Source organism: Malus domestica, chromosome 06 (genome assembly GCF_042453785.1).
Source record: "Malus domestica chromosome 06, GDT2T_hap1".
Taxonomy (NCBI): Eukaryota; Viridiplantae; Streptophyta; class Magnoliopsida; order Rosales; family Rosaceae; genus Malus; species Malus domestica.
In genome coordinates, this window is record NC_091666.1 from 13,169,172 (window position 1) to 13,185,178 (window position 16,007).

Here is a 16,007-nt window from a genome sequence, read left to right on the forward strand (position 1 = left end):
TTCTATTCACTTGCAATTTAATTAAGGATTGGTTTAAAAAACATTTTCACTAAAAGTGTTTTCATCTATTTTAAAAACACTTTCAAACGGACCCTAAATTAGAGATTATTGTGATATTAATTATAGCACATGTGTGGTTGCGTAAATCACTAGTAGATTGTATTTAGGTTACTAGAAGATTTTATCTATTTATGATTGTATTGCTTGCAAGTCAACAAATTCTATCATGTTTGATGCGTAAATATATAAGCACACAAATTAAACCTTTTTTTTGTCAATTGTAGTAAAGTATGTAAGTAGGGATCGTTCTGGACTGGGGATTAGGAGGGATTAGATTAGACTCAAAGAATGCAAAACTAAAGTTTAAAACACTAAAACAAACCAAAAACTCAAAACAGCAACCAAAAGACTCAAAACTACCTTAAAAACACTTTTTGGGCAGTTTTGAACACAAAGCACCAAATTGGATGAATTTGGGTTTTAACTTGTACCAAAACACTTAAAAACATAAACCAAAGCACTTTCTAACTAATCTAGGACTTCAAAATAAATGGGGGTTTGATTTGGACGAAAATAAACTAACAAAACAGATTGCAAAGTAAAAACAGATTTGAAAATGATTTTGGGGTTTTAAATGGATGATGAATTAGTTAGAGGCTCTTTCTCCACACATGACAAGTATGCAAACGACTCGATTTCTAGTTATTCCTTCATTGAATTATGAATGACAATGCCCCAAATTAACCGTGACATCACTAGTTAATTCTCAAGTTTTCCTTGTGTTATTGGATTGGATGACATCATTCGACAACCCAAAGCATTCCTCAAAAATTCCCTACATGACATCATAATAAAGATACAATCAAAGATCATTATGTTCAATGAAAACTATAAGCATTGACAAAGCACTTGCAACTATGACATCATGTCACTCATGCTAGGAATTGGACTTAACGCGATCGTGACTAGCGACCTTCACTACATATGAATATAAGTGTGTGACGATTATGTGAAACAACCTTATATTCTAGCATCATATTCATGCAAGCCAATTAAGTGTCGACCCCTAATTAACAAACACAAATAAGTTATTACTCGCACAGTTAAGCCAATTGCATTCACGATTCAAGAACTCATAACTGGAATTTATCAAATCAAATTGCACACATAGTCATGGCTTCAAAATTACCCCTTACCAATAGGGGTTTAGCCACTCATGTTCATAGCAAAACGAAAGGAAAAGAAATTACACAATGAAATCATGAAACGAATTACACCTAGAATGCACCAACGATGAAGCTTGAGCATCCAAGAGTCCTTCCTTCTTTCTCTTTGCTACGACACACGAATGGGTGAGTTTTGAGGGTTATGGATGGTGTAGAACGATGGGTTTATGGCTGGGATAGGTGTATGGGACGGCTAGGGTGGTTTTGGGTCAGAAAATATGGTGAATGGTGAAGGAAAGGTGCGGTAGAGAGTGAGATGGTGTTTCTGGCGTGAATGGTAGTGAATGGGGGTTCTTTGTGGCTGCACAAGGATGTATATTTAAAGGGATTAGGAAATTAAAAACCCTAGGCTATTTAGGTAATCAGAAATTAAGTCAAAAGCTTCTAGAAATAGGAAATCAAATCAGAAAATTAAAGGAAAGGGCAAGGAATATGCGGCAAGGGTCTAAAACACATTAGGAATGTGTTTTAATGCTTAAAATCAGGAAAGGACCCTCTCCCTTGCACGGCAAGGAAGAGGAAAGGTTAAGGGGGTGCGGCAAGGTATGTTTGTGTGCAAGGAATGTGTATTTGATGCTCTAGAATGCTAAGGAGACCTTCAAAGTTGATAAAACTTAGGAACATTTAGAAAAGGTCAAACCAAAGTAGGAAACCTTGGCATAACTTTCCTATTTCAAGTAGGAATCCTTCTTGGAGTAGGAATCCTTGTTCTTTTAGGAATCCTCATGTGATTAGGAATCCATCTTCAATTAGGAATCCTTCGTCGATTAGGAATCCTTGGTTGATTAGGAATCCTAATTTCTTCAAGTCTTCAATTCATCCATTCCTTTTGCTCCAAACATGTGATAATCATTCCAAGCTCCATTTTGCTCCAAAAGGCTCCAAAAGGCATATTTTGCCTTTAGAATCTGAAAACACACAAAAGTAACTTTAAACACTAAAATAGCTAACGAAACATAACATAAATGCACGAGAACAAGCCACTTAAGTCGCATAAATATGCTCCTATCAAATTCCCCCACACTTAGCTTTTGCTAGTCCTCGAGCAAAACGAAGAAATAAAACGAAACAAAACAAATAAAACACAACCTAAACCTTCCAACATTTGCCTCAGGGATTTCCAATGCACATGACATGTTAAAAATCGTTATTCCCCACAGATTTAGTCATCTTTACACTTAAGCACATACTTAATCATAGTCACCACTTACTAGTTCACAATTAATCAATTAAAACAATGTTTTTGATGTAGTAACATGCCTTAGAGAATTCGCTCAATTCCTTACAAGATATGCACTCAATTTTCACTCAGATTTTCTAACTACACACCCTATACTAGTTATATGTGAGAAGATTGATGTAGAGATAAAAACGAACATTCACATATATATATCACAAAGAACGCAATTTCTGGAGTTACTAAACATGTTAAGATATGATCTCATGAATGGAATGCTACTACTTAGATGCGAGAACCAGTGACACCATATGCTCATACCAAATTCAAACTCCACAAATTGAAACACATAACACTCAAGATTGAAGTCAAATGTTGTAACGGGGCTTGGGGTGTTGGTTAACAAAGAAAGGTAAGGGAAAAACAAACGTTCTTAAAGCAATAGTAAGCAAAGCAATGAAATCTAGACTTAGAATTTACTTTAGAATGCAGAAATCACTTTTAGACATAAGGGGAAGATTTAAACAACACTTAGGGTCAAATTCAACTTCTTGGACCCTTTCTTCAACCAACAATACTTTAGAACTCTTTTTTACATCTTTTCAACTCTTTTTTCATACTTTTCACACTTTTCTTTTTTCTTTCTTTCTTTTCACCAATTTTTCTTTTCTTTTCTTTCCACCCGTGCCAATGGCACACTAACTTACATGAGAAACACTTCCCCCACACTTGTTTTCTGCCATACATTAATCAAAAGGAATTCAATTTGAATCATGCTTTACTATGCTTCAAGAACAAGGGTAGGGATGGTCCTAATCTAGGCTAGGTGAGGGTAATGTGGGTTAACAAAGAAAAGGCTAAACAAGGTTCAATGGGGTTAAAACCTACAAAACATAATGACATAGGGGATTCACGGCTTTTTGGTTATGGTGGTGGTCACTACTCAACTTTATCTTGAATATGTGTTATGCAAATCAATAACATGCTTAATAGGAGCATATTTATGCGCCTTAGTTAGTTAGTTCTTATGCATTTATGTTGTGTTTTCTTAGTTAAGTTAGTCTTTTAAGCTATTTTCATGTGTTTTCAGGTTTTAAGGACAAAGTAAGCAAAAAGATGCAATTTGGAGCATTTTGGAGCAAAATTGAGCTAGAATGGAGCTCATGCATGTGGAGCACTAAGAATGGACGAATTTGAAGGATTGAAGAAGCTAGGAATGTGTTTCAAAGTTGAAGATGCAAAGTTTCCTAATTGAAGTAGGAAAGTGCTTAATTGAAGATGAAATCCTAGTCAACAATGGATTCCTAGTTGAAGAAGGATTCCTAGTTGAAGAATGATTCCTAGTTGAAGTTGGATTTCTAGAAGATTGAAGTTTCCTACTCAAACAAGGTTTCCTACTTGAAGATGGGAAGTTAAAGCCAAAGAAACAGCTCAAGTGAAGAAACCCTATCCAAAACATTATCCAAACCCTATCCTATCCTATCTTATCCTAATCCTAATCCACCTATATTTCAGCTACTTGGAAGGATTCCTAACTATATTAGGATGCTTAAAATCAGATTTCTAGAAGACCTACTCCTTTCCTACAAAGGTGGCGCCTATAACCTTTTTAGAAGACCTTTGCCTTGCATTGCAATTCAGCCACTTTCCCTCCAAATTGTGCCGTGAGTTTTACCCAATGGGATTTTGGTTTCTAGAAGCCCTTATCCCTTCCTAGTTAAGTGCCGCACCTTATCTTCCCATTCCCTTTAGGATTTCTGATTTGTTTTCCTTCAAGGATTGTGTTTTATTTTCCTATGCAAATTAGGCCTTTAAATCCTTTTCCTTTGCTACCTAGGGGCTGTGATTTTCAGCCTATATATATGTAGTGCCGCACCCTTTCATTCTCACCACCCTCTACTAGATTTTCACTACACCATTCACCCAATCATCCCTCTTGTGCCGTGAGTTTGCAAAGGAGAAGGAAGGAGACTCTTGGAGCCGTGCATGCCATTCAAGGAGCTTGGATTGTTGGAGCGTTTCTAGGTGTTTTCTATCTTTATGTCAATGTTCAAATTTATTTATCTTTGTTTATTTGCGAACATGAGGAACTAATTTCTTTATAGTTAGAGGGGAATTCAAAGCCATGTTCATATGTTTTATATGATTTGATTTCCTCCAGTTATGATTTCATAAATCGTGAATGTGGTTTACTTATCTATTTGATTGATAACTTGTTCGTGTGTGTTAATTAAGGATGCATACTTAGGTCGCATGCATGAATTTGATGCTAGAGTATAAGGGAATTTCACCTAATCGTTATTAACTTATATTCATAAGTAATAAAAGTCGCTAGTCACGATTGTGTTAAGTAAATCCTTGGCAAGAGTAACATGCGTATTCCATAGTTATGAATGCCTCGTCAATGCTTATGATTTCCATTGAACTTAATGATCTTTGATATGTGTCTCTATCATGCGTATTCCATAGTTAGGGTCCTTGATAAGAATAATTTGGTTGTAATGCGTATTCCATTCAATTCAATGAATCTAGGGAAATCTGAGAATTAATTGGTGCAATCTAGTTAATTTGGGGCATTGTCATTCATGGTTTGTTGAAAGAGTAACTGGAAATCGAGTTGTATGCATATGTTTCATGTGTGGAGAAGGAACCCTCTAACTAGCCTTTCACCATTCTTTTTCATCCAAAATCGTTTTTGTTAAGTTTGTTTTTAAAGTTTATGTTTTAAAGTCCAATTTCGTCAAAACCAAACCCCTTACTTTTAAGTCTTGTTTTAGAGTCAAAACTTATTTCCTTTAAGTCTTTTGAGTCTTTGAAGTTCTATTTTCGTCCAAATCACTTGTTAGGTCTAGAATTGAGTCTTTTTATTGTTATTTGCTGTTTTGAGTGTTTTGAGTTAGTTTTGAGTCTATAGAGTTTAGTTTAGTGTTTTTGAGTCTTATTTGTGTTGATTAGCATCCCTAGTTAATCCCCGGTCTAGAACGATCCCTACTTGCATCATTACTACAATTGTCATCAATAGGGTTTAATTTGTGTGTCAACTTAATTTTCACATCAAATTTTGGCGCCGTTGCCGGGGATTATGATGTGAAAATTAACTTGACACACAAATTAAACCCTATGGATGACAATTGTAGTATATGAGCAAATAGGGATCGTTCTAACCGGGGATTAACTAGGGATGCTAATCAATGTAAAACTGACTCAAGAACATAAAAATATAATGTAGAACACTAAACTAGACTCAATTAATGCAAAACTAGGGTTTAAAACACCTAAACAAACAAAAAACTCAAAACAGCAACTAAAAGGCTCAAAACTGCCTTAAAACCACTTTCTGGGCAGTTTTGAGTCCCTAACACTAGTTTGGACGAATTTGGACTATGACTTGACTCAAAACACTTAAAACACAACTAAATGGATTTCTAACTAATCTAACACTTTAAAATAAATGGGGGAATGATTTTGACGAAATTAAAACTTTAAAACTCAAACTTTAAAAACAAATGTAAAGCAAAACAGATTGTGATTAAGTAGAATGGTGAGAAGCTAGTTAGAGGGTTCCTTATCCACACATGAAACATATGCTTACAACTCGATCTCCAATTACTCTTTCAACAAACCATGAATGACAATGCCCCAAATTAACTAGATTGCACCAATTAATTCTCAGATTTCCCTAGATTCATTGAATTGAATGGAATACGCATTACAACCAAATTATTCTTATCAAGGACCCTAACTATGGAATACGCATGATAGAGACACATATCAAAGATCATTAAGTTTAATGGAAATCATAAGCATTGACGAGGCATTCATAACTATGGGATACGCATGTTACTCTTGCCTAGGATTTACTTAACACAATCGTGACTGGCGACTTTCACTACTTATGAATACAAGTTAATAACGATTAGGTGAAATTCCCTTATATCCTAGCATCAAGTTTAGGCATGCAAATTAAGTGTCGACCCTCAACCCACATACATAAACAAGTTATCAATCAAATAGATAAGTAAATCACATTCACAATTTCTGAAATCATAATTGGAAGAAATCAAATCATATAAAACATATGTCCATGGCTTCAAATTCACCTCTAACTAAAAAGAAATTAGTTCCACATGTCTAACATAATTGAACAACAATTTAAATTAAACATGAAAACAGAAACAAAGAAAGAAAGAACTCCAAACACTCCACTAATGGCAGATTGCATGTGCAAGGTGTCTTCCTCCTTTGGACTGCACGGCACTCCTTCTTTCTCCTCCTTTGGTGGCTGCGCAAGGTGGTGATGGTGGTGGGAAGGCACGGCTGTGGTGGATGGATGATTATGGAAGAGGGTAGAAGGGTTAAAAGGACTAGGGAGGCACGGCAAGGACTTAGAACTAGGGAGAATGAAGGGGTTGGTTGCGGCAAGGGTTTAGAATGAATTTCTGGAGTGAATGGATGATATGGGAGGTGGTGTGTTCGGCCAAAAGGTTTAAAAGAATATATATAGGCACTTAAAAACCCTAGCAATCAGATTAGGGTTTCTAGAAACCCAAATCCACCAGAAAATAGGTTAAAACAATCAGAATTTGCAAGGGAAAAGGCCTAGGGTTCGGCTGATTTAGTGGGCTAGGGTTTAGGCTTTCTAGAAAGCCTTGCAAGGCAAGGAAATCAGATATTTTGGGGCCTAGGTGCGGCATTAAGTGAGGATCCAAGATGAATTGGGCTAGGAAGGTGCGGCCTTGTCCAAGAGGTAAGGATGGGTCATCTAGAAGCCCAAAACCAAGAATAGAAACTCTCACAAATGGAAACCTCCGAGAATAGAAACTTCCAACTTTAGAAACTTTGGTTTCTAATTTTGAATTCTTTGTTCTTCACTTTCATTTCTTCATTTCTTAAGCTTCCTTGACCTTCAAACTCGTCCATTCCTTGTGCTCCAAGCATGTACTTTTCAATCCAAGCTCACTTTTGCTCTAAAATGCTCCATTTTGCCATCTTTTATGTATTATGCCCCTTTGAACCTGAAAACACATGAAAGTAGCTCAAAAGACTACTCTAACGAAGAAAACATAACGAAAGTGCATAAGAACTAGCTAACTAAGGCGCATAAATACGCTCCTATCAGATTAGCAAAGTTGCTAATCCCTTGGATTGTTTTATTTTAGTTTGTTTAATTAATTCCAGATTCTGACTTTGTTTTTGTTTCTTGTTTTAGGTACTAGTTTATGACTCGGAGTACTCATCCGATTCGTGAACACATCTTGGACTTTGACGACGATTTTGAGCGAGAGTTGAGATGAAAAAGGAAGAATCCAGAACCTAGTGAATCAAGTTCAAACTCAGAAGCCGAAGTTGAGTTTGAGGAAGAGGAACCCACGGCAAGAGTGGGTGAAGTGGAGGAAGCCATGGCACAAGACAATCGTACAATCAAGGAGCTTTCGGCTTCGGGATTGGACAATGCCGCACCTCTATGTATTCAATATCCCGCAGCTACCCAAGGAAAGACCGAGGAATTCGAGTTGAAGTCAAGTTTGCTACACCACATTCCGAAGTACCATGGGTTGTCCATGGAGGATCCTAACAAGCACTTGAAAGAGTTCGAAGTGGTTTGTTCAAGCATGACTCCAATCAACGTCGATGGGAGCATATTAAAGATGAAGGCCTTTCCCTTTTCTCTCTTGGAAAAGGCGAAAGATTGGTTATATGAATTGGCTCCCAGAACAGTCACATCTTGGGAGAGCATGAAACGAGCCTTCTTGGAGAAGTTTTTCCCAACTTCTCGAGTCATCCTCCTACGAAAAAGGATAAGTGGAATTCAACAAGATGAAGGTGAATCTTTTCCTACTTATTATGAACGTTTTAAATCTCTTGTTGCTTCTTGTCCACAGCATCAAATGAAGGAGGAGCTTCTTCTACAATACTTCTACGAGGGGCTTCTTCTACCAATCGAACGTCAAATGCTAGATGCCTCAGCGGAAGGAGCCTTGGTGGACAAGACCCCCACGGCAGCAAAGACATTGATTGCCAATCAAGCATTAAACGCTCAACAATACGAAGGTGTTGGACAAAGGAGCAACCCACGGCAACACCAAGTGAATGAGGTAAGTACCATAACCGAACTTCAAAATCAAATGGCTAACCTTACTACTTTGCTTTCTCAGGTGGTGGAAGGTCCAAAAGTGCAAACCGTGGCAACTTGTGGCGTATGCTCCATGCAAGGACACCCTACGGACAAGTGCCCACAATTGATAGAGAATGGAGGGTGGGAGACCCTCAATGCCGTGGGATTTGGCAACCAATACCAACCAAGGAATGACCCATTTTCTAATACTTACAATCCCGGTTGGCGTGATCACCCAAATTTCAAATGGCGAGAACCCCAACAAGGCCAACAACAAAGCACATTTAGGCAACAACCCCCGGGTTTCTATCAAAAGCCGTTTGCACCAAATCAACCCCAAGCACAACCCGCCAAAAAATCAGGTTCTTCTATTGATAATGATCAGATTTTTAATTTACTAACTTCTATGGCGCATGGCATGCAAACTAGGGACAAGAAGGTGGACGAGTTGGAGAAGCAAGTGGGGCAAATTGCCGAGTTTATGGGACAGTTTCGAGACCAAGGAAGACTCCCTAGTTCAACCGTTGCAAATCCAAAGAGGGGATTCGAAACCGCCAAAGCAATCACATTGAGGAGTGGCAAACAAGTTGGAACTAAACCCTAAGCATCTAAATCAAGTAATGAAGAGGATGAAAAGTTACAGTTTGAGGAGGAAACACAAGCCACACCCACGGCAAGGATGGAACAACATTTGCCGCAACCATCTTGCATTTCCAACCCATCTAAATCGACCAAGGTAAGTGCCAATCCGAATTCTCCTAGTTCTATTCCACTAAACGTGCCTTTTCCTAGCTGGTTGAGGCAATCCAAGAAGGAGGAGAACGAGAAAGACATTTTGGAGACGTTTCGGAAAGTGCAAGTCAATATACCTTTTCTTGACGCAATTAAGCAAGTACCTAGGTACGCCAAGTTTTTGAAGGAGCTATGTACAACAAGAAGGAGAATTTCAAACAAAGAGGTTGTCCAGGTAAGTAAGAATGTTTCCGCTGTTTTGCAAAGAAAATTACCCCCTAAATGCAAAGATCCGGGGAGTTTTACAATTCCATGTGTTATAGGCAATACTAAGTTTGAACATGCTATGTTAGATGTAGGAGCTTCAATTAATGTCATGCCATACTCGATTTATGCATCTATGAACTTAGGATAGCTTAAAAACGATGGTGTTATAATTCAATTAGCCGATCGTTCTAATGCATATCCGAAAGGAGTATTGGAAGATGTGTTGGTGCAGGTGGATAACTTGATATTCCCAGCGGATTTCTACGTTTTAGAGATGGAGGACTCACCAAATGTCACCCCATTGCCGATTTTACTTGGGAGGCCCTTCATGAAAACAGCACGCACCAAGATCGATGTGTTCAAGGGGACGTTAACAATGGAATTTGATGGGGAGATTATTAATTTTAACATTTCTGAAGCTATGAAATTTCCTAAAGATGATCATTCTTGCTTTTCTATTGATATATTGGATGAATTGGCGCAGGATTATCTTGATATGTTGGAAGACGATCCCCTTGAAACAACAATTGCACAAGGAATTGGAATGAAGCCCAATTTGGCCGTACCTAAGGAAGAACATGCCGAGCTTGTGGCTGCCTTTGAATCATTGCCACAACATCGTGGTAAGCCTTCTAACCCAATTCCAATTCCCGTTTCCACTAATACGTTGTTACCTTCTGTGATTCAGGCCCCCGTTCTTGAGCTTAAACCATTGCCGGATCATTTAAAGTATGTATTTTTGGGAGATGATGAGACGTTGCCCGTCATTGTCTCCTCATCACTCACGGCATTAGAGGAGGAAAAGTTGATTCGGGTGTTGAAAGAGGATTGAGATGATTGATGACCTTGATAACCCCAAGCATCTTCATTCACAGCGAATTGAGAGGATTGATGAGTTGGATATCCTTGCCCATATGACACACCACATGTAGGAACACTTTGCATTGTGGTCTTTTCGGCATATTGTGACAATTGAGAAGTATGTTTCGCCAATTGAGCTTCAGTGGTAGCAAAATCCATGTCTTACTTCTCTAGTACCTGAAATCAACAAAACTAAATCAAATATCAAAAGTAAAAATAAAAAACACAAACAGAAACAAAGTCGGTAACTAAAACAAACGACACGAAAAAGAAATAACGAGGGATTAGCAAAGTTGCTAATCCCCGGCAACGGCGCCAAAAACTTGATGCGAAAATTAACTTAACACACAAATTTAACCCTCTTTTGACAATTGTAGTATAAGTATAAGTAGGGATCGTTCTGGACCGGGGATTAGGAGGGCTTGCTAATAACCTTTAAACTGACTCAAAAACATAAAACTAAACTTAAAAACACTTAACAAGATTCACAAGACTCAAAGCAAACTTAAAATACTCAAAACAGCTTAAAATAACCAAATAAACTTAAACTAGACACTAAGAATGACTTTGGACGAAAATTGACTTTTACTTGAATCAAAACACTTAAAAACACAAACTAAAACAGATTTGAAACACTTTGAAACAAGAAACTAAAAAAGGGATTGAGTTTTGGACAAAGTTGAAACAAACAAACAAGTATGAAAAACTAGACAGATTGTAAAACAAATTTGAGAAATAAGATGATGGATGGGATAGCTAGAGGCTTTTTCTCCACACATGACATGTATGCAAACAACTTGATTTCCAATTACTACTTCATTGAATTATGAACGACAATGCTCTAAATTAACCGTGACATCACTAGTTAACTCTCAGATTTTCCTTGTTTTATTGGATTTGATGACATCATTCGACAACCCAAAACATTCTTCAAAAGTTCCCTACATGACCTCATAATAGAGATACATTCAAAGATCATTACGTTTAATGAAAATCGTAAGCATTGACAAAGCACTTGCAACTATGACATCATGTCGCTTATGCTAGGAATTGAACTTAACGCGATCATTTATTGATAGGAGCATATTTATGCGACTTAGTTAACATGTTTTCTTGCATTTACTTAGTTAGTTATTGCTTATAAGAGTGGTTTAAGCTATTTTCGTGTGTTTGTAGGTCTTAATAACAAAGTTGGAAAGAAAGTGCATTTTGGTGCAATTTGGAGCAATTTTGGGCCAAAATGGATTGCATGCATATGGAGCAAGTGGGATGGACGTTTTTGGTGTTTTAAAAAGAGTTTCAACACATGCAAAAATCTGAATAATGAAGTTGAAGTGTGGAAGTGTGCAGATACATACACTTAAGGAACAATTTGAAAGGAAAAGAAGTGAAAGATGCCATTTGTTGGATTGCTTTACAAGATGTATTCACATTTTCAGCAACTACAAACATAATTGCAAGCTGAAATGATGCATAGCATGTGTGTAGAGGTGTAAAGTGGCCGAAAGTTGATGTTTGCAAGATAAAATGATGCAAAACATGTGTGTGAAAGTTGTCTAACAGCTAGTACATGTGGAAAAGGGATGGAATACAAGGCAAATGCATAAGAAATTGAAGAATGAAGGCACATGGACAACTACAAAGGAGTTGAATTAGCAAAAGAGGAATGATTGCCTTTTGTTAAAGGCAAGACACAATGATAAAAGAGCATGTAAACTAGCTGTTTTTGCATCATTTTGGTCTTTGTTTGTATTGTTTATTGAAGCCACTTGAGTGATTATTTGCTTTGGAGCTTCTATAAATAGGGAGTGAACGGAAGAACACTAAACATTACACTACTTCAAAAAAATACAATCAGCCACACCACCCATTCTCCATCCATTCTTTTAGCCAAACCCATCTACACATTCATACACTACATCACAAACACATTTTTAGCCATCTTTCTCTCTTTTGCCACACCCCCCATCCATCCTAAACACCACCATACCATCTCCCATCCAAACCTGTCCCCAAAACCTTGTGCCGCAGCAAAGAGGAAGGAGGAGAAGCCTTGGACGTGCATGCCATTCAAGTTAGGATTGCTGGAACGTTTTAGGTGTTTTCTTTCCCTTGTTTTCAATGTTTAAATTCAATACTCTTTGTTTTGTAAGTACGAGGAACTAAACCCCCCTTTGGCTAGGGGGGAATTCGAAACCATGTTTATGCTTGCAATATGATTTGATTACTTCTAATTGCGTTTCATAAGCTGTGAATTCAATTTACTTATCCGTTCGTATAAAAACTGATTTGTGTATGTTGGTTGAGAGTGCATGCTTAATTTTCATGCAAGAATTTGATGCTAGAATATAAGGGAGTTTCACCTAATCGTTATGAACTTATATTCGCAAGTAGTGAAGGTTGCTAGTCACAATTGCGTTAAGTAAATTATTGGCATAAATTTCATGCAATTCATAGTAACGAGTGCCTCGTCAATGCTTATGTTTTTCATACAACTTAATGATTCTTGCTTGTATCTCTATTAAGCAATTCATGTAGGGAACTTGTAGGGAATGTTTTGGGTTGTCGTATGCAATCATCCAACTCAATAACTTGTGAAAAAACTGAGGGTTAATTAGTGCAATTCACGGTTAATCTGGGGCATTGAGTATTCATAGTTTATCGAAAAGCAATTGGAGATCGTTTTGTATGCAAGTGTGACATGTGTGGAGAAGAACCTCCTAACTAGCTTTCCATCCATTCACTTTTATCAAATTCGTTTTAGAATCTGTTCAATTTTCGTCAAAACTCAATCCCCAGTTATTTTGAAGTGTTAGATTAGTTAGAAATCAATTTAGTTTGTGTTTTTAGGTGTCTTGAGTCAAGTCATAACCCAATTTCGTCCAATTTAGTGTTAGGTGTTCAAAACTGCCCAGAAAGTGTTTTCAAGGCAGTTTTGAGTGTTTATTTGCTGTTTTGAGTCTTTTGGTTTGTTTTGGTGTTTTATAGTTTAGTTTTGCATTCTTTGAGTCTAGTTTAGTGTTTTAAACTTTGTTTTTACGTTTCTAAGTCAGTTTTCAAGTGTTTAGCAGTCCCTCCTAATCCCCGATCCAGAACGATCTCTACTTACATACTTTACTACATTTGATAAAAAGAGGGTTTAATTTGTGTGCTTATATATTTCGCATCATTTATAAGCGTCCTCCACTACTTACGAATATAAGTTTGTAACGATTATGTGAAACTTCCTTATATTCTAGCATCGGATTTATGCATGCCAATTAAGTGTCGACCCTTAATCAACAAATACAAATAAGTTATCAATCAAATAATTAAGCCAATTGCATTCACGATTCAAGAGTTCATAACTGGAATTTATGAAATTATATTGCACACATAATCATGGCTTTGAAATCACCCCTAGCTAAGAGGGGTTTAGCTGTTGGAAGTATGCCCACAAAGCCACTCATTTGATGTAATAGCTTTTGGAATACTTAATGTATTAAACTATTAAATGTTTAATGAAGGGCAAAGCTTATTGTTAATCACTATTTATTGTATCATTTGTTTAAGCAATAAGGGAATCCAAGGAATGTATTTGATCTAAGAGAGAAGTGATTTAAGTAAGTTAGATTAATGAGACCTTTCTCTTATGTTCATTCCCAAAACGTTCCTAGCCATATGATTGCCAATTAGGCATTGACAATCCGCTAAGGTTAGTATGTGTTATGTCAACTCAAGCGCGAATATGACTAGTCTCAAGTCATTTAGTGTTTAACACTAAGACAAACACATAGGTGCTCGAAAGAGTAATCGAGTACACTGAACAACGATCAAAAGAGAGTTCGAACATACATGTCATGTAAGAACTCGTAAGTTGCAATATGCAAAGTAGTCATTTGACTTGAGGCATCATAGATGTCTAATGGTTAGGTCCTTGATCTTTGATCATGTTAAAGGCATTCCATTGAGAGTGTCCACGACATTGTTGGGGTCAAGCTATCTAGTCATGTAGGCATATGAATGCACAACAAGGTATCTCTAACCTTCCATGGTGGAAGGAGAATACTCTAAGATATGATTCGAGAGTCTTTGGCCAAAGCATATGAATATGACTTAGGAAATTTGTTCCAAATCAAATTCAATTGAATCATATAGAGAAGTATCACATTGGATAGTAGACATGAAACAAACTATCATTAAAACAATGTGATTAAGAGTATTGTATTAGAGAAGGACATTATTGCGTTGTAGTTGTAATTGGATAGGTTCTCCAACCAATTCTACTTAGCTTGGGTAGCCATGACATGCTGCTAGGTGTCACTCATGGTTTGTGGAAGTCCTGAAGATTAACAAACACTAATCTTAATCAAAGGGAGAATTGAAATGTAGTTTCAATTCATAATCGATCATTAAGAGTAACAATCACCCACTGCCTCGCTAATTGGAACCTAATGGATCATACACCGAGTAAGGATGAAAGTGAAGAAATATAAATGAAATGGATATGCAATTAAATGGTTTAATTGAAAAATGGTCAAGATTAATTAATAAGTTAATTAATTTAACGAAAGGTTCGTATTGGGCTTTTAAGTTGATTTTGGGTTTCGGGGCCCAAAAGTGTTTTGGTCCACAAGGCCCATTATGTTCAAGTTGTATGACAACTAAAACAAAATGGGCAATAAGCCCAATCATTTAAGTAAGGCCGGCCATAAGGGTGATGGTTGCAAACTTGGATTAATTACAAGTTTGCCACTCACTTGAAATGAAGTATAAAATCAACTTTATAACTTTATTTCTCATTAGGGTTTTCTTTGAGGTAAAGAGGTGAAACATTTTCTCTCTTTCTCTACAAGGAGGCCGGCCACATAGGGAAGAAAAAGCTAGCAATCTTTTTCTTCTCTAAGTCATCCATTTCATCTTCACACCTCATCCTTGGTGTGGAGACTTAGAGACACCAAACCTTTGGTGTTTTGGAGATCCTTTCCTCACATCCTCAAGGAGCAAAGGAGCATCAAAAGGAAGGAAATCACAAGGAAGATCCAAGGAGCTAGGAGGTGACTTGAAGGCCCTCCACTTGGGTGAATCCCTTGTGTAAACAAGGATGAGCTTCAAGGGTAATTAATCTCTAAAATCTTACCTTCTCTTTAATGTTGTTAAAGAGTCTTATGGTTCACCATTCACTAGGCTTTGAAAGTCATGGGTTTTGTGAATAAGTTTTTGAATGCATGCCTACTTTAATGTGTTAATAGTTTGCATATGTGTTCAAATATTCTCACATGTTCTTAGCTAGGACAAATTTTTTCCTTCATTAGCCACTCATATTTACAACAAAACGAAAGGAAATGAATTTAAACATTAGAAACAAAAGAAAGAAAACACCTAAATGCTCCAACGATCCAAGTTAGACAGTAAGCACGTCCAAGCACTTTCCTTCTCTTCCTTATCTACGGCACAAGGTGTTGGTGAATGTTTGAAGGTTTGTTTGTATGGAGGAATGGATGTGAAGATGAATGGATGTGTTTGGATGAAGGTTGTATTGAAATGGGGATGAATGATCAAGCAAAAACATGAACTCAATTTATGTTACACACACTTCCTTTTATAGAGGAAGTGCATGGCAATGGAGGGGAACATGGAGTGGTGTAGC